This window comes from Triticum dicoccoides, chromosome 4B, assembly GCF_002162155.2.
Source record: "Triticum dicoccoides isolate Atlit2015 ecotype Zavitan chromosome 4B, WEW_v2.0, whole genome shotgun sequence".
NCBI lineage: Eukaryota > Viridiplantae > Streptophyta > Magnoliopsida > Poales > Poaceae > Triticum > Triticum dicoccoides.
The window spans coordinates 162517276-162536593 of record NC_041387.1 but is presented as its reverse complement, the minus strand read 5'-3'; positions in this window follow the sequence as shown (position 1 = coordinate 162536593).

Here is a 19318-nt window from a genome sequence, read left to right as displayed (position 1 = left end):
CAGGGGCTCTTAAGTGTGTCATTTCTTTTTCTTTTCCTTTTATTTTTTACCTGCAGGACTCCGTTCGTCAGAGGCCCTGTCCGGCAGCAGACATGCCGAACCCACGATGCAACAGCTAGGGAAGGAGAAAGGCTACAACGAAAATCCAGGTGGTCTCCATCTTGAGCATTAAATCTGTTTTATGCATTATTCCGTAGCCTACCCCTGGAGGGGGACATGTTAAACAGTCCCATCCCTTGCTTACCGCACCACTTGTATCGTCCTGCACTTACAACAGTTTTTATTTGAATAAAGCAATGCAGCACATTTTTGCTTCTAATTGCATTTCTTTCTTACACATATGTTCATCCATGACATGTTGCATCCGTACGTTTTGGTACGGCTAAATACACCAGGGGCTTATGTTTCCCGCGTTATGGTGTGATAAGTCCGAACACTTTCACAAGTGCGGCACCCCGAACTTATAGCATTATATGCATCGGCTCCAAATCATGTTCTTGGGTCAATAGTTGGGTTTGCCCGGCTCCCATGTTTTGGTACCTTACGTTCCGTTTATCGGCTAAGGTAGCACTGGGTGAACCACTGCGATTGCGCCCCAGTTGAGCTGGGTTAACGCCTCAGTGGAGAAAGCTAAAACTGACCGTCATGATGAGGCGAGAGCTGATCGCTGTTCGAGAGGTTCTTTGCGAGTCCGGCCAAGGCATGGATAGCGCCCCAAATTCGGCCTTCCGAAAACTAGGGGCTTCGCCGAAATTTAAAATTATAGAATTCTATGGCTAAGTGAGAGTGTTCAAGCATTATAAGTCTGGTTGCCTTGTTCGTTGTGTTGAGCGCCTCCCTAGATGGACCCAAAAATGGGAACAAGAGCGCTCGAGTTTATCCCGAACACCCCAGCACTCGTGGCATGGGGGCTAAAGCCGACGACCTGCCATCTCTCAGATTTGATAAGCAGCCGCACAGAAGGTAATATTTTAAATTAACAAGCGTTGCTTAGAGCATATGAACCAAGTTTTCAGCGCACAGGATAACAAAATGCGAGTCTACTCAAATATTACATCTTTGGAGCACTCACCCGCAATAGTGCGGGCACCCTTCAGCACACTCTTATAATACATCTCGGGCGTACGATACTCCTTGCCCTCTGGTGGTGGGTCCGTCACAAGCTTCTGGGCATCCTTCTTGCCCCAATGCACCTTTGCGCGGGCAAGGGCCTGACGGGCACCTTCAATACAGGCGGAGTGCTTGATGACTTCAACCCACGGGCACGCATCCGCCAGCCGCCGCACCAGGCCGAAGTAGCTCCCAGGCATGGCCTCCTTAGGCCACAGCCGAACTATGAGCCCCTTCATGGCCTGTTCGGCCACCTTGTGGAGTTCGACCAGCTGCTTCAGCTGGTCGCTAAGGGGCACCGGATGTTCGGTCTCAGCATACTGAGACCAGAAGACCTTCTCTGTCGAGCTCCCCTCCTCGGCCCGGTAGAATGCGGCAGCATCGGACACGCTGCGAGGAAGATCTGCGAACACTCCTGGAGAGCTCTGAATTCGGGTAAGCGACAGGTAATTAACACTCACATGCTTACTTTGCATGAAAAATGCCTTACCCGCTGCTATTTTCTTTACCGCCTCGATCTCCTGGAGGGCCTTGTAGGCTTCGGCCTGAGCGGCTTTGGCACTCTCAAGAGCCGTTGCAAGCTCAGACTCTTGAGTCTTCGAGTCACGCTCCAGGCTCTCATGTTTCCTCACGAGATCCTGGAGCTCTTGCTGTACCTCCGCCACCCGCGCCTCCTGCTTCTCTCGCTCGGTGTGCTCCACAGCCGCATTGCGTTCGGCCGCGGCCACCACCTCCTTCAGGGTCGCCACCTCGTTAGTGGCCCCTGCAATACCCAGTTATCCTTGTCATTTTTCTTGCAACCAAATCCTTTTCTGTAAGGTACAATTTTCATAAGGTATTACTCACCTTCTTTTTCCTCGAGCTGCTTCTTGGCATGGCCGAGCTCGTTCTCGGACCGCTCGAGGTTTTCCTCCAAAGTTTTGACCTCCGCAGTCAGTGCGTTTATCTTTCTAAAGATCCTCATATTGACATATTTTCATGACTCCTGCGTTTATCTTTCTAAAGATCCTCAGTCCGGCTTTTCTTTCCGAACACCAAACAGACATCAGGGGCTACTATCTATGCGGTACCATTTTACATATATTGAAATTCTTACCTCAAAGCCTGTTAGAAGGCTGCTGCAGGCTTCGGTCAGCCCGTTCTTGGCGAGCTGAACTTTCTGAATCACCGCACTCATAACAGTGCGGTGTTCCTCTTCAATAGAGGCGCTATTGAGCGCCTCTATCAAATTATCCGGCACCTCCGGTTGGACGGAGGTAGCCGGCGTCGCGGTCTTGCCCTTCTTACGAAGGGGTCGCCCGCCGGACTCCGGAGCCACTATGGGTTCCGGAGCTTAGTCCGGTGCAAAGTCCGGGAGGTTGTCCTGCGACGCCTCCGGGGCCCTCTCCTCCTGGTGGGTCCCTTCCTGGGATCCCACCTCGGCATCGTCCGCATCACGGGGGGTGGAGGCAGTCGGAAGAGAATCCATATCCGACGCCCCTAAGGACCCGCTCGACGAAGTGGGGAGATCATCCTTAGGCGGACTGCATGGTTGTATGCGGCATTAGAAAGACATAATATGGAGGAAAACGAAAACCTTGAAGTTATTCGAGAGTCCGGATACTTACGATCTCGCCAGAGGCTTGGCCCTTGGAGGCCAGTCCTCGTCGTCGTCACTGGCGTTGGCGGAACAGTCCGGGGGAAGAGTTTTCCCCTCTTGGACCCTTCGGCCTCCCTTGTTGGGGAGGCCTTCCTTTTCTTCCCTCCCCCCGCTCGGGGAGAGGCTTTCTTCTTCTCCTCCTCGCCTTGGTGGGAGGAGTCGGCCTCAGATTCATCGTCCGATAGCACCTGAAAACGGGAACTCTTCCGAGTCCCCATGGCCTTCTTCTTGGCCTTCTTCTCCGGCACCACGTGGGGTGCCGGAGCCAGCAGCCCCGTTAGGCGGGCGTTAGCCGGGTGCTCTGGCAATGGGGCCGGACAGATAGCCTGTGCGGCCTTCTTCAGCCAGTCCTGTCAAACGAAAGGGAGTTTAGATCCCACATAGAGTCAAACTATGAATAACAAGCGTCCCGTAAAAGACAATATCACTTACCTCGTCAGCTGGACGCTGCGAGCTGAATCCGTGATCTTCGGTAGCGGATGTGGGAGCCTCGGCGCCCTTGAACAGCACCTTCCAGACCTCTTCGTACGTAGTGTCTAAGAGCCCATTCAAAGTCTGGTGCTGCGCCGGATCGAACTCCCACATGTTGAAGCCCCGTCGTTGGCACGGGAGAATCCGGCAGATGAGCATGACCTGGACTATGTTGACAAGCTTGAGCTTCTTGTCCACCAGCTTCTGGATACAGGCTTGGAGTCCGGTCAGCTCCTCCGAATCCCCCCAGATCCAGCCACTCTCTTTCCAGGAGGTGAGCCGTGTAGGGATACCGGATCTGAATTCGGAGGCCACTGCCCAATCACGACAGAAGAAATTCGGGGGCCACTGCCCAATCTCTTTCCAGGAGGTGAGCCATGTAGAACCACCCTGATTGCCACCCCTTAATGGTTTCCACGAAAGTACCCTCCAGCCAGGTAACGTGGGACATCCTGCCCACCATGGCGCCTCCGCACTCCGCTTGGCTGCCCTTCACAACCTTCGGCTTGACACTGAAGGTCTTGAGCCACAAGCCGAAGTGGGGCTGGATGCAGAGGAAGGCCTCACACACGACGATAAACGCCGAGATGTTGAGGATAAAATTCGGCGCCAGATCATGGAAATCTAGGCCGTAGTAGAACATGAGCCCCCGAACAAAGGGATGAAGTGGGAAGCCCAGCCTACGGAGGAAATGGGGAAGGAATACTACCCTCTCATGGGGCCTAGGGGTGGGGATGAGCTCTCCCTCGTCGGGGAGACGATGCGCGATGTCGCTGGACAAGTATCCGGCGCTGCGCAGCTTCTGGATATGCCCCTCCGTGACGGAGGAGGCCATCCACTTGCCTCCCGCTCCGGACATATTTGTAGAAGGTTGAGGTGAGATGTGCGGGCTTGGGCGCTAGAGCTCGAGTTCGCAGAGATGGATAAGCCAAGGAGGAAGAAGGCGGAGGTAAAAAGGTTGGATCTTTATCCCCTTATATGGGCGGACGGAAACATGCGTCCCCACCGGCCTGATAAAACTCGCTTATCTCCCAAGCGACGCAATCAATGGCGCGGTTGGGTTACCCACGTCCGTATTGATGGGAATCCCGGAATAAGGGGAACACGCTCTCTGCTTCGACAAGACGTGCCAAGGAAACCGCCTCGCTAAACGCGCTGAGATGGAACAATAAAAACAATTTGAAGGCTTGGTAGTGGTGTGACGTTACGCCACAAAATACGTCAGCAGATTGAACTTGTGTAATATTATTCTCTCTACGGTTGTATGTGGAATTTATTTTGCAGAACTGGACACTATCCTGGTGTTCACAATCTTCTATAAATTATTCGGAGGAGGAACCCGCCTTGCAATGCCGAAGACAACATGCGCGCCGGACTCGTCGTCATTGAAGCCTGGTTTAGGGGCTACTCAGGGAGTCCCGGACTAGGGGGTGTCCGGATAGCCGAACTACCATCATCGGCCAGACTCCAAGACTATGAAGATACAAGATTGAAGACTTCGTCCCGTGTCCGGATGGGACTTTCCTTGGCGTGGAAGGCAAGCTTGGCGATACGGATATGTAGATCTCCTACCATTGTAACCGACTCTATGTAACCCTAGCCCTCTCCGGTGTCTATATAAACCGGATGGCTTTAGTCCATAGGACGAACAACAATCATACCATAGGCTAGCTTCTAGGGTTTAGCCTCCTTGATCTCGTGGTAGATCTACTCTTGTAACCCACATCATCAATATTAATCAAGCAGGACGTAGGGTTTTACCTCCATCAAGAGGGCCCGAACCTGGGTAAAAACATCGTGTCCCTCGTCTCCTGTTACCATCCGCCTAGACGCACATTTCGGGACCCCCTACCCGAGATCCGCCGGTTTTGACACCGACAGGCTTGTCGCGAATGCGGGGGCCAAAACACGGTGGGCCGACATCATCTTCTTCTTCCAGGGCCAGGGATCGCGCTAGGCGATCGATCCGATGGTGGGCATCATTCTTGCCGACTCCTTCGCGGCGACCAAGTCGGCCGCTGAGAGTCGGATGCTCGACGGGCGGCGGGGTAGGATATATTTCCCCGCGAGGCGGAGGAGGCAGTAGGTCGCCTCGTCGCTCCACTCCTCGGGGACGGCCTTCTGCGTCGCGCTCGATGGTAATATGAGTCCGGCTGCGGCTCACAGCCGGCTCCTTCTCTTGTCTCGCACGGGCACCAACCGCAGTCGGCGTACGTGACGTCGTGCCACGCTCTCGGCGAGGGGGGCTTCCAGCTCGGACGTCGGCTTCATGCCGGGTTGTGGCCGCATCGATCAGCTGATGGATGCGTCTGGTCATGCAGGGGAGCTCGTCGGCCCCCAGTCCGTTTAGCTCATCAACGATCGACTGGGCGGCGCGTAGGTTCTCGAGGGGCGTAGCGTAGACCGGGCAGTATGCTCCCAGCATGCCGGCGATGGCCGCGCCGCGTTTCTTGACGACGCCGACTCGACTTGGCCCTTCTAGAGGCGTCGTGCTGAATGCCGTGCGGTCGACTTCGTGCTGGTGGGCCTCCGTGAGGCGTCTCATGGTGGCGATCTTCCGGCCCTCCGCAAGGAGGGCAAGGCGGCGTGCCTCCAGCGCTTCGGCGTCAGCATCCGCTGGGATAGGGGCAGTCAGATCGTGCAAAGTGGCCTGTAGGGCGTCGTAGGCGTTCTCGTTGGAGGCTGCGCCGTGGCTGATGATGAATACTTTGGTGACGGTGCTGCCGCCACTGTCGGCTCGTGGGAGAGGATCTCCGAAGACGATCACGTCGAAGGGGAAGGCATCGAGCGACGCGGTGTCGGAATCGACAAGCATCGGGTCGGTGGAGCCGACTGACTCCAAGTCCGCGGTAGGCTCGCTGGAGACGTGGATTTGGTCGAGGAGGCTGACGAGGCGGCGCTCAGGGAAGCCTGTGCCCACATCGGATGCGGGCTCATCGGAGATGCGAGCCTCACCAAGAAGATTGGCAAGGCCGCTCGCTGCGCAGGCGTCGCCGACACTTTGCAGCACGTCGTGGCAAGCGCCATCGGGCGTGCCGGGCTAGCTACGCTCGCTGGGGAGGAAGAGGGTTCCCGTCCAGAGCAGGTCTCCGGACGAGCGGAACGTCGCCGGTGCCTGGAAACGGGATGAGGCGAAGGCATGCACGCCGGTGAATCTTACCCAGCTTCAGGGCTCTCCGTGGATATAACACCCCTACTGCTGCTCTGCGGGGTCTCCGCATGATCACTATGGCAAAGTGAGTACAAGGTTGCTCCTTGAGCTGTTTCCTGGAGGTAGGAGAAGGTCAGGCTAGCTCCCTCCGTCCTATATGATCTGGTCTGGTCTAAAGGAGTGATCCCCCATGCATGGGTGCCCCGGGGGGCTTATATAGGCCCGCCCCCTAGGGATACAATGGTAATCCGCCTTGGCGTGGGTCCCAGTCGTCTGTCTCTTAGGCCACCGTCTTCTCTGCCGACTGCTGGGGCCCGCCGACTGGCGGGCCCCAATGACAGGCCTGGTTCTGTAGTCGTGCTTCTAATGACGCTGGCTTGGCCATGGGGTCGTGGCAACAGTGCCACCGTCTGACAGACGATCACTATTGCCATTCCCCGTCTTGCCTCGTTAATGGCGTGGGGGGACCGTGGGAGGGGCCGACCGACTCCGGGGGGCCGACTCCCAACGGGTCCATCTTGTGGCACTCTTGCCGTCTTCTGTACCCTCACTGACGGGTGAGACCCGCCGTCTCTGGGCCGTACAGGCAGGCCGTCGTGGGCACAGTGCGCCGCCCACGGGGGCTGAGGTCAGGGCAGGCATGGCAACAGTGTCGTGTCGGATGGAGATCCCCATCGATACGGCGCACAATAGCCACGCCGGCCCTTCGTAAGCGAGAGGGGGATGGGCCACGCGGTGGCCGTACCTCGTCCCGTCCATCGTGGCGAAGAAAGGAGGAGGGCGGAGTCGCGGGCCGACTCCCCGTAGTTGGCTTCTTTGGAAGCCGTCAATAGGAGTCGACTTATCTCGAAGTCGCTCCTGGGACTCGGCCGTGAGGGACAGTCGGAGTCGCGGGCCGACTCCCCATAGCCGACATCTCTGGAAGCCGCCAGTAGGAGTTGGCTTATCACGAAGTCGTCCCTGGGACTTGGCCGTGAGGGACAGTCGGCGGCCTTGCCGCCGACTCCCAGGAGGCGGCTCCTTATCGCGGAGTCTTGAGGGGAGCGGTATGCCCCGATGTTTTGAAAGGTTCTGGGGCTTGGGTTAGCCTACCCGTGGCCCATTACTCCGACAGCCGTCAATGCTGGATTCAGTGGCTCCAAGTCCGGTCAACGAAAGAAGCCATTTAAAAGAAACAATCCGGGCCCGTCCAGCCTGGACCGCATACTCGATCGCTCATGTCAAATCCACGGCACACCCGATAAACCAGCGAACCTCACCAACAAAGAATGTTGGGTATTTAAATAGGCCGGCAAGCTAAATGCCAAAAACAAGGAAAAGGGGTCGCATAGTGATGACGACAAGGAATCCCAGCTACCGAACACAGGGGGACAGAAGAAATTTCCTCCCCAAGTAAAAAGGTAAATATGATATACGCCACCCATATTCCCAAGCGGGAGCGGAAGCACGCACTAAGGGACGTCTACGTGATGGAGCCAGTCGCCCTAAAGTTCAACCCATGGTCTTCTTGTTCGACCACCTTTGATTGCAGGGACCATCCGACCAGTATCCGTCATGGCGGCTCAGCCGCACTGGTCCTTGAACCTATCATTGATGGATTCCACCTCACACGAGTCCTCATGGACGGTGGCAGCAGCCTGAACCTGCTCTATCAGGATACAGTGAGCAAAATGGGTATCGACCCCTCAAGGATCAAACCCACCAAAACCACCTTCAAAGGTGTCATACCAGGTGAGGAGGCCTGCTTTACAGGCTCAATCACACTGGAAGTGGTCTTCGGATCCCCGGACAACTTCCGAAGCGAGGAGTTCATCTTCGATATCGTCCCCTTCCGCAGTGGTTATCATGCACTGCTAGGATGAACCGCATTCACTCGATTCAATGCGGTGCCACAATATGCCTACCTCAAGCTCAAGATGCCAGGACCCCGCGGTGTTATAGCAGTCAATGGAAATACATAGCGCTCCCTCCGCACGGAGGAGCAAACTGTGGCCCTTGCAGCAGAAGTACATAGCAGCCTCCTTAGACAGACCCTCAACTCGGCAATAAAGCCCCCGGACACCATCAAGCGAGTCGGGAGTACTCTGCAACAAGATCGTCCGACCCGTCCAAAGCTCACCTAGCAATTCAGCCTTCGTCCTCGTCCTAGTCAAGCGGTGAAATTGGTGCCGTGCGTACATAATTACTCACTCAAAATACCATGGGCATAGACGGAGGCACAACTAGACCGCGGTCCACAATGCGGCTCAACCGCCCCAGAATACACATACCTTCAACTTTTTCTTTCTTTCAGGTCCCTATCTTCTTGATACTCTTTCGATAAACTGATTATTGGACCCATCACAGGACGAAAACACCAAGGAGGCAAGGAGCTTTGACGTACAAGGGAATCCCCGGGTGGTCTCTGATAACGATCGCTATACCTGTTTTACATACCCACACGCAGCTCGCTCTTGGTTAGGGCATGTCAAATAGTCCTATTCGCTTATCGCATTACTTGTATACATACGCCTTGACGTATCATTCAAATAACAATGGAATATAATGTACAGTGTCAGCTTATTACTACATTTATTTTTTTTCCTTTACTATTTATCTATTACAAATTGCACCCATACATTCTGGTAAGTTCAGTTCGCCTGGGGCTTCAGTGTACCCCATAACATAGCAAGAAAGTCCGAACACTTTCGACAGTGCGGCACCCCGAACCTATAGCATTATATGCATCAACTCCGAATCATGTCTTGGGTTAATAGTTGGGTTGCCCGGCTCCTGTGCTTGCTACCCTACGTTCTGCTATATCAGCTAGGGTAGTAAAGGGAGAACTACTGTGATTGTGTCCCAGTTCTTCCGGACGAGCACCTCAGTAGAGAAAGCAGAAAACTGACTGTCATTATGCAGCGAGAGCTGGTCACTGTTCGAGAGGTTTCAAATCCTTAAAGATTTTTTCCGCTTCATGCGAGGAATCGGTCTTTGTCTGAATTAGGCGTGTATAGCACCCCAAGTTTGGCCTTCCGAATACTAGGGGCTACGCCAAAATTTAAAATTATAGAACTTCTAGGGCTAAGTGAGGGTGATAAAGTTGTATGGTCTGATTGCCTTGTTCGTTGCTCTAAACACCTCCTTAAAGGACCAAAAACATGGATAAAGAGTGTTTAGATTTATCCCGAACACCCCTGTACTAGTTACATGGGGGCAGAAGCCGACGACTGGCCAACTCTCAAATTTTGTAAACGGCTGCACATGAGGTAAAATTTTAAATCAACAAGCATTATATTGCGCAAATGAACTTGTTTCATATTACAGGATAAAATGAGTGCATTCATTCAATGATTACATGCTTAGTACATTGTTCCACCACAAGGCAGGAGCCCTTTAGGACACTGCCATAAAAATTTTCGGGCCGGTGGTGCTCCTTGCCCTTTGGTGGCCCCTCGGTCATCAGCGCCATGGAATCCATCTTCGCCCAATGCATCTTTGCACGGGCAAAGGCCATCCGCACACCTTCAATGCAAACCGACCGCTTTATGACTTCAAGTCGTGGGCAGGCACTCACAAGCCGCTTCACGAGACCGAAGAAGCTGCTGGGCATAGGCTCGGCAGGCCACAGCCGGACTATGAGGTCCTTCATGGCTAGTTCGGCTGCCTTATGCAGCTCGACCAGTTGCTTCAGTTGGTCGCTCAAGGGCATCGGATGTTCTGTCCCAAGATATTGAGACCAGAACAACTTCTCCGCTGAGCTCCCATCTTCGGCTCGGTAGAACTCCACGGCATCTGATATGCTGCGCAGCAGATCCGCAAATGCTCTAGGAGAACTCCAAATTTGGGTAAGTAAACGGAAAGTCTCCTTCACATGCTTGCTTTGCATAATAAATGCCAGCTGCAATCTTCTGGGCCGCCTGAATCTCCTGGAGGGCCTTCTCGGCTTCGGCTTTGGCGTCGTGCATGCTCTGGAGGGCCTTAGCAAGCTCGAACTCTTGAGTCCTAGAGTCACGCTCCTAGGACTCGTATTTCTGGATGAAATCTAGGAGCTCTTGTTGGACCTCGCTGACCCGGGCCTCTTGCTTCTCGCGCTCGGCGCGTTCCTTGGCCGCTTTGTCTTCGGCCTCGGCCAGCGCCTTTTTAAGGGCCGCCACTTCGGTCGTGGCCCCTATAAAAGTTCATAACGCTTCCATCAGCCGAAACCTTTTATCCTTTATAAGTATATAGATCGGGAATTGCGTACCTTGACATTCCTCGAGCTGCCTCTTCACGAGGCCGAGTTCTCCCTCGGTCCGCTCTAGGTCCTGCTTTAGTCCACATACCTCCGCAGTACGAGTGGCAGCGGCCAGCAGCAACGCCTGCTTATTCATATAGACATCTTCTGTTAGACTCCTGTGAACATTATTTGATTCTCTATTTGGCTTTTCTTTTCGAACACCAAACAAAGCATCAGGGGCTACTGTCTATACTGTGATATTCTCTTACAATTTTATTACTTACCTCAAAGCCTGTTAGAAGGCTAGCGCAGGCTTCGGTCAATACTCTTTTGGCGGACCTGACCTTCTCAATCATCGTACTCATAAGAGTACAGTGTTCTTCATCAACGGAAGCGTTGCAAAGCGTTTCCAGCAAATTGTCCGGTGCCTCTGGATGGAAAGAGGTCATCGGTACAGCCGGCTCGCCCCCCTTGGAGAGAGGCTGCCTGCCTGAATTCGGAACCACTTGGGTTTCTGGAGCCGTATTCGGCTGGGGGCCAAACTGGATGTGGCCCCCATTATCGGAGTCCATGGGGTTTTCCCCCCATGTGCCCGACGACTGGGATTTTGCCTGGGGGTGTCTCCGGAACTACCTCTCCTTGGCTTGGTATCCTTCGAGACAACACCTCAGTGTTGTCCGCGGCCCTGGGGGAGGAGGCTGTCGGAAGTGAATCGTTGTTCATCGCTGACGGGTCCAGAGACCCCTCCGAAGAGGAGGATATCTCGATGTTGGATTTGGCCGGACTGCAGGTGCACGTTTGGCATGATAAGAAGCGATATAGCAAACATACTGGAAATACTATTGTGCCCGGATACTTATGACTTAGCCAGGGGCTTGTCCCTGGGCTCCCACTCCTCGCCGCTGTTGGTGGTTGCGGTGGAGTGGTCCGGAAGGAAGTTTTTTCCCTTCTTGGACACCTCGGCCTCCCCGTGCATGGCAGCCTTCCTCTTCTTTCTCCCCCTGGTGGGGGGATGGATTTCCTCCTCCTTGTCCTCCTTGTCTTTGGTGGAGGAGTGCGTCTCGGTGTGTTCGGACGTCATGTCCAATGCAACCTTGCGCCGGAGACCTTCTCTGGTGCCCGCGGCCACCTTCTTGGCCTTCTTCTCTGGCACCTCATAAGACACCGGAAATAGCATCTTCGTTAGAAGAGGAGATTCTGGATCTTTAGGTAGTGGAGCCGGACAGTTAATCTGCTCCGCTATCGCTACCCAGGCGTGTAAATTGGTATGGAGGCTTAGATTCCTCTCGCGGATGTGCAGGTAAAAGGCATATATTGCAAAATATGAAAAATTATCGGATTGGCTCGGCGTTTTGCGCTGAGTCCGCGATCTTTGGTTATGGGCGGTGGTACCTCGTTGGCCTTGAAAAGGACCTTCCAGACGTCTTCGTGTGTCGTGCCGAAGAGCTCTTGCAGCGTCTAGTGTTCGGTCGGGTCGAACTCCCACAGATTGCAAACCCGGCTCTCACATGGAAGGATCCAGCGGAGGAGCATAACCTGGACCACGTTAACGAGCTTGATTTTCTTGCTTGTCATGTTTTGGACGCAGGTCTGAAGTCCAATCAGCTCTTCCGCTGAGCCCCTGGCCAAGCCCTTCTCTTTCCAGGAGGTGATCCGCATGGGGACGCCAGATCGAAATTTAGGGGTCACCGCCCAGTTAGCGTCACACAGCTCGGTGATGTAGAACCACCCTGATTGCCACCCCTTTACAGTCTCCACAAAGGAGCCTTCGGGCCAGGTGACGTTGGGCATCTTGCCCACCATGGCGCCCCCACACTCCGCTTGTTGGCTGCCCACCACCTTTGGATTCACGTTGAAGGTCTTCAGCCATAGGCCGAAGTGGGGCGTGATGCGGAGGACGGCCTCGCACACGACAATAAACGCCGAGATGTTGAGGATGCAGTTGGGGGCCAAAGCATGGAAGTCCAGCCCGTAGTAGAACATTAGTCCGCGGACGAACGGGTGGAGGAGGAATCCTAGCTCGCGGACAAAGTGAGAGAGGAACACTACCTTTTCCTGGGGTTTCAGGGTAGGGATGATCTGCCCCTCGGCCGGAATTCATGTGCGATGTCTGCGGACAGGTATCTGGCCTCCCGAAGCCTCTTGATGCCCTCCTTCGTGATGGAGGAGGCCATCCACTTGCCTCCCGATCCGGACAAGTTCGGAATGATTTTGCGGAGAAGGTGAAAGCTTGGGCGTTGGAGCTCAAGAAAGGAAGAGCAGAGGAAGAAGAAGGCGTGGGTGAAAAAGGGGGATTCTTGTCTCTTTATAAAGGAAGCAGAAATCATGCGCCTCCCCACTTGCCCTGGACACTCGCTTATTCCTCAAGCGCCGTGTTAATGGCGCGGTTGGGTTACCCACACCTGTATTGATAAGAATCCCACGATAAGGGGACACGATCTCTGCTTTGACAAGACGTGCCAATAAACCCGCCTCGCAAGATGTGCAATAGCAGGTTGAGAAAACGGTTTGAATAATGACCGGGCTATGGCGTGATGTCACGCTATGGGAAAGTTGTCAGCAGATTAGACTTGTGGAATATTGTGCTATCTATGATGGTATGTGGAGTTTGTTTTGCAGAGCTGGACACGATTCTTCTGTTCAAGATCTACTTTGGAGTATTCGGAGAAGGAACCCGCCTTGCAATGCCGAAGACAATCTGCACGCTGGACTCATTGTCATTGAAGCCTGGTTCGGGGGCTACCGAGGGAGTCCTGGATTAGGGGGTCCTCAGACAGCTGGATTATATGCTTATGCCAGACTATTGGACTATGAAGATACAAGATTGAAGACTTCATCCTGTGTCTGGGTGGGACTCTCCTTTGCGTGGAAGGCAAGCTTGGCAATTCGGATATGTAGATTCCCTTCTCTGTAACCGACTCTGTGTAACCCTAGCCCCCTCCGATGTCTATATAAACCGTAGGGTTTGGTCCGTAGGACAAGGACAATCATAATCATAGGCTAACTTCCAGAGTTTAGCCTCTACGATCTCGTGGTAGATCGACTCTTGTAATATTCATATTATCAAGATCAATCAAGCAGGAAGTAGGGTATTACCTCCATAGAGAGGGCCCGAACCTGGGTAAACATCGTGTCCCCTGCTTCCTCTTACCATTAGCCTTAGATGCACAGTTCAGGACCCCCTACCTGAGATCCGCCGGTTTTGGCACTGATACCACGCACGAAGGGTCCACGAAGAAGCAACCTTTTCTATCCCACCGTGGCCATCGCCCACGAAGGACTTGCCTCACTAGGGTAGATCTTCATGAAGTAGGCGATCTCCTAGCCCGTACAAACTCCTTGGTTCAAGTCCACAATCTTGACGGAGGTTCCCAAGTGACACCTAACCAATCTAGGAGACACCACTCTCGAAAAGGTAACATATGGTGTGTTTTTGAAGAACTCCTTACTCTTGTGCTTCAAATGATAGTCTCCCCAACACTCAACTCTCTATCATAGGATTGGATTTGGTGGAAAGATGATTTGAGTGGAAAGCAACTTGGGGAAGGCTAGAGATCAAGATTCATATGGTTGGATTGGAATATCTTGGCCTCAACACACGAGTAGGTGGTTCTCTCTCAGAAAATGAATGCTGGAAGTCTAGGCATGTTCTGATGGCTTCCCTCACGAATGAGGAGAGGGTGGAGGGGTATATATAGCCTCCACACAAAAACTAACCGTTACACACAATTTACCAAACTCGGTGTGACCGAATTAGAAAACTCGGTGGGACCAATTTAGTTCATAATGTGACCATTAGGCATTTCGGTGGGACCGACACGTCAACTCGGTGGAACCGATTTTGTTAGGGTTAGGGCATAACGTAATCTCGGTGAGACCGATTACACAAACTAGGTGGGACCGACTTTGGTAATAAGCTAACCAGAGGGTTGGTCAGGAAAACTCGGTGGGACCAATTCGCTCATCTCGGTGGGACCGAAACATTATGAAAGGAAAACAGGTAGTTTGCATTGCGAACTCGATGGAACCGATCGCTCATCTCAGTTAGACCGAGATGTTACGAAAGGGAAACAGGGAGTTTGCATTTCGAACTCGGTGGGACCGATCGCTCATATCGGTTGGACCGAAACATTACGAAGGGAAACAGAGAGTTTGCAATCCCATCTCGGTGAGACCGAGATCCCTATCGGTGAGACCAAAAAGACTAGGGTTTCTGGCAGTGGCTATGTCAAATGAACTCGGTGGCACCAGATGGATCATATCGGTGGGGCCGAGTTTGACTTTTGTTTTGGGACATATGTGGATATGAGAACGTCGTTGAGGGTTTTTGGAGCATATCACAGAGCTTTTTGAGCAAGCAAGCCATTAAGCAACACCTCATCCCCTTTTAATAGTATTGGCTTTTCCTATAGACACAATGTGATCTTGGATCATTAAAACTAAATGTAGAGTCTTGAGCTTTAGAGCTTGAGCCAGTCCTTTGTCCTTAGAAATTTGAGGGGTCCACATTCTTAATCCATGGCATGCCAATCATTTAACTTTCCTGAAATATTCATCTTGAAATAGCATTAGTTCAATGAGCTATGTGTTGTTAATCATTACATGAACCACCCCGGGATAGTTGCACTTTCAGGGTCCGAATTCGAGTTGTTCAAACTTTGTGATGTAGCATGAATAGAGTTTGAGACAAGAAAAGCATATGTAGCTAGAGGGAGTTCTTAGGCATTCTTGTCCGTCCATTGGCAAAAAGAAAAGCCAATCAATCAAAGCAACAAATGGATGTCCAAGAATGAGAAAAATATGCAATCAACATGCTCACACAATAAGATAACAAATGAAGGATGTGTCAAAGCATGCACAAACACTCTAGCATCTATCAAGCTATGGAGATGACTAGCTCATCTATATATGAGTATATTGACTTAGGATTCAAATGAGAACGTTTGATCATAGGTCATACTCATTGCTTAACCACAAGTGGGCTTACCACTTTTACAAAAAGCATTATTGTGTTCACACCATTAGAGTTGCTTTAGCTCAATTCTTAGAGTAAATCTCCCCTAGATGTGATATCCCCCTAAGACGGATGAACTAACCTTGGGTTTTGTAGATAATGACTTCATGCAGATGTTGAAGATGTGGATTCTCCATGTTGATGTAGATCATTTGGAGCAATCCATTGGAGTGAGTTGTACTTTCAATACCTACATGGGTTTAGTCCCACAAGGAACATACAATGATATCCATATACATAGAGTGAAATACACATATGATGTTTTCCATGAAAGCATTAGGTTACCTTGTCCCTTGTCTTACCAACAAGAGGGTTTGTGACTCCTTGACCTAGTGAAAGATATGGAAGTTGATAGCACTAGTCCTTGCCAAAGTGAATATGAGTGAAATATGTTGGCGGAGTCACCCTCAAGAACTCTCTAGTTCTTCTTCTTTGGGACCCACATCAACTTGATGGGAATCCTTAGAGTTGTAGTTGTACTTGATGAAGTAGAACTTGATATAGTCTTGGGAACCCACTTGACCAAGGCCTTAGGAGCTTCTTCAAATACATCAATCTCCTCTTGAAGCTTGTCCTTGCCTTTTAGCTTGTGGTCTTGTGGTGGAAGATCATCTTGAGCTTGTGTTCCCTTGAAAGAAGTGGTATCATACTTCTCTTGTTGAGGAACAAACTTCATCTTGGAGTATTGATCTATTCCCACACAACTCCATTGGCATTGAACTTGCGTTCAAAACCAACACCTTGATTCGTACGGTGCCTTCCTTGCTTGCATACAATTTCCTCAAATTGCTTACTTCCAGCAAGCCTCTTGTAAACACCTTTCTCTATAATTCCCTTCAATAAGCTATTTTCTTGCTCAAGTGTAACTTGGCTAAGATAATCATTAGTGGAATCAAGAGAACTACTATAAGCAACAATATTGGATTTAACATGATTATTGTTACTTCTAGAAGAAGAATCTTTCTTGCTCTTATTGCTAGACTTTAGTTGTGGCATGTAAGTAGATAAGAGTAACACTTGACAATGCAAGAAGAACTTTTCTTATGAAGATCATCATTCATTGCTTTTAAGAACCCATGTGCTTGCTCTAGATTGAGCTTTTAAAAGCGTAGCTTCTCATGAGTCTTTAAAAGTTCTCGATGATCCCCTAAGGTAGTTTCATGAGCTAGCTTAAGAGTGTTTAGTTCTTTAGTTAGACGCTCAATCTCCTTCTTATCATTATCATTGTTTCATCTTGATTAGCATGATTAATAGTAATTTAATCATAGTTTTCATCACTTGAGTTGTCAACAAGTAAATAATCATCACCTACCAAATCATCTTCATCACTATTGAAATCAACATACTCGGGGTGTGATACCTTGGGGCCTTTAGCTGTGAAGCATCTTCCAATCCCTTCATTTGGTGAGTCGAATAGGTCGTAGGAGTTGGATGACACAAGTGCAAGACCGACAACACCTTCATCTTGAGCACATTCGGAGTCGGAGTGATAACTTCTCTCAGAATAGTTGTTGGAGTCCGAACCGGATACCCATTCACCAATATGAGCTTGATGTCTTCGTCTTGTGTAGCTCTTTGATGACTTGTCCTTCCTTTCTGAATCCTTGCTTCTGCGAGAGGGGTCTTCGTTCATAACGATCATCTCTACTCCTTCTCACTCTTGGTGGTGATTCATCTCTTTTACTTCTCCTTTTAGGTGAGTCTTCTCTTCTTTTGTAGGGAGTCGTACACTCACTAGAGTAGTGTCCTAGTCATCCACAATTGTAGCAATTACGATCATGACTAGAAATCTTTTGTCATTGTAGGACCTTGACTTGGAACTTCTCTCTTTGCTTCTACTCTTGTAGAAGTTGTTGAAGTTCTTCACCGTTAGGCTCAATTCTTCATTGAAGACTTATTTTTCACTTGATGTTGTAGGAGCATCACATGAAGCTTTATAAGCACCACTAGACTTGTTGTGAAGCTCTTCCTTATCCTTGAGTGACATCTCATGACCAACAATTCTCCCAATGACTTCCATTGGCTTGAGATCTTTGTAATTGGGCATCATTTAGATCAAGGTGCACATGGTATCATATTTCCATCCAAGGCTCTTAGGATCATCATGATAATGAATTTGTAGGTCATATCTTCACTTCCTAAGACGACAATCTTATTTGTGATGAGAGCAAGCCTAGAGTTCAATTCAGCGGCCCCTTCACCACCCTTCCTTTTGAACCTATCAAGTTGACTTTGAAGCACACCCAGTTTGGATTCCTTGACGGACTCAGTTCCTTCATGCATATCAACCAAAGTATCCCAAATTTCCTTTGCATTCTCAAGGCGGCTGATTTTGTTGAATTGTTCGGGGCACAATCCGTTGAAGATAATATTGCATGCTTGAGCATTGTATTGCAACATGTTTAATTCTTTTATGGTTGCTTCATGATTCGACTCTCTTCCATCTTCGAAGAATTCACCTTGCAAACCAATACACACAATAGCCCAAACGGTGCGGTTATGTCCAAGAATATGCATTTTCATCCTATGCTTCCAACTAGCAAAATTAGTACCATCAAATTAAGGATCTCTACGGTGGTAATTTCCCTTGCTAGATGCCATACTCTCCTAGGTTGTGAAACCAAGGCTATGATCACCAAAGCTATGGAAATCAAGGCAAATGGAGATCAAAGCTATGATACCAGTTGTAGGATCGAAAGTAGGTCTAGAGAGGGGGGTAATTATACTACTTGACCAAATAAAAATTTAGCCTTTTCCCAACTTTAAGTCTTGGCAAATTTTAGCAAGTTAGCACAAGTCAAGCAATCAACCTACACATGCCATTCTAAGAGTGTAGCAGCAGAAAGTAAAACATTGCATATGAAGGTAAATGAAGGGTTTGGAGAAGGCAAACACAATGTAGACATGAAGATTTTGGCGTGGTTCCCATAGGTGGTGCTATACATCCACGTTGATGGGCACTTCAACCCATGAAGGGTAACAATTGCGCGAGTCCATAGAGGGCTCCACCCACGAATTGTCCACAAAGAAGCAACCTTGTCTATCCCATCATGGCCATCGCCCATGACGGACTTGCCTCACTCGGGTAGATCTTCATGAAGTAGGCGATCTCCTTGCCCTTACAAACTCCTTGGTTCAACTCCACAATCTTGACGGAGGCTACCAAGTAACACCTAACTAATCTAGGAGACAACACTCTCCAAAAGGTAATATATGGTGTGTTGATGGTGAACTCCTTGCTCTTGTGCTTCAAATGATAGTCTCCCCAACACTCAACTCTCTCTCACAGATTTGGCTATGGTGGAAAATGATTTGAGTGGAAAGCAACTTGGGGAAGGCTACATATCAAGATTCTTGTGCTTGGATTGGAATTTCTTGGTCTTAACACATGCGTAGGTGGTTCTCTCTTAGTAAATGTGTATTGGAAGTGTAGGCATGTTCTGATGGCTCTCTCATGAATAGAGAAGGGGTGGAGGGGTATATATAGCCTCCACACAAAATCTAACTGTTACGGGTTAGGGCAAAACCTCATCTCGGTGTGACCGATTGCATGAACTCGGTGAGACCGATTTCAGCAATGAGCAAACAGGGAGTTGGTTAGGCAAACTTGCTGGGACCAACCGATCATTTCGGTGAGACTGAAAAGTTATGAAGGGAAAATTGAGAGTTTGCATTGCAAACTCAGTGGGACTGATCGCTCATTTTGGTGGGACAAAAATGTTACGAAGGGAAACA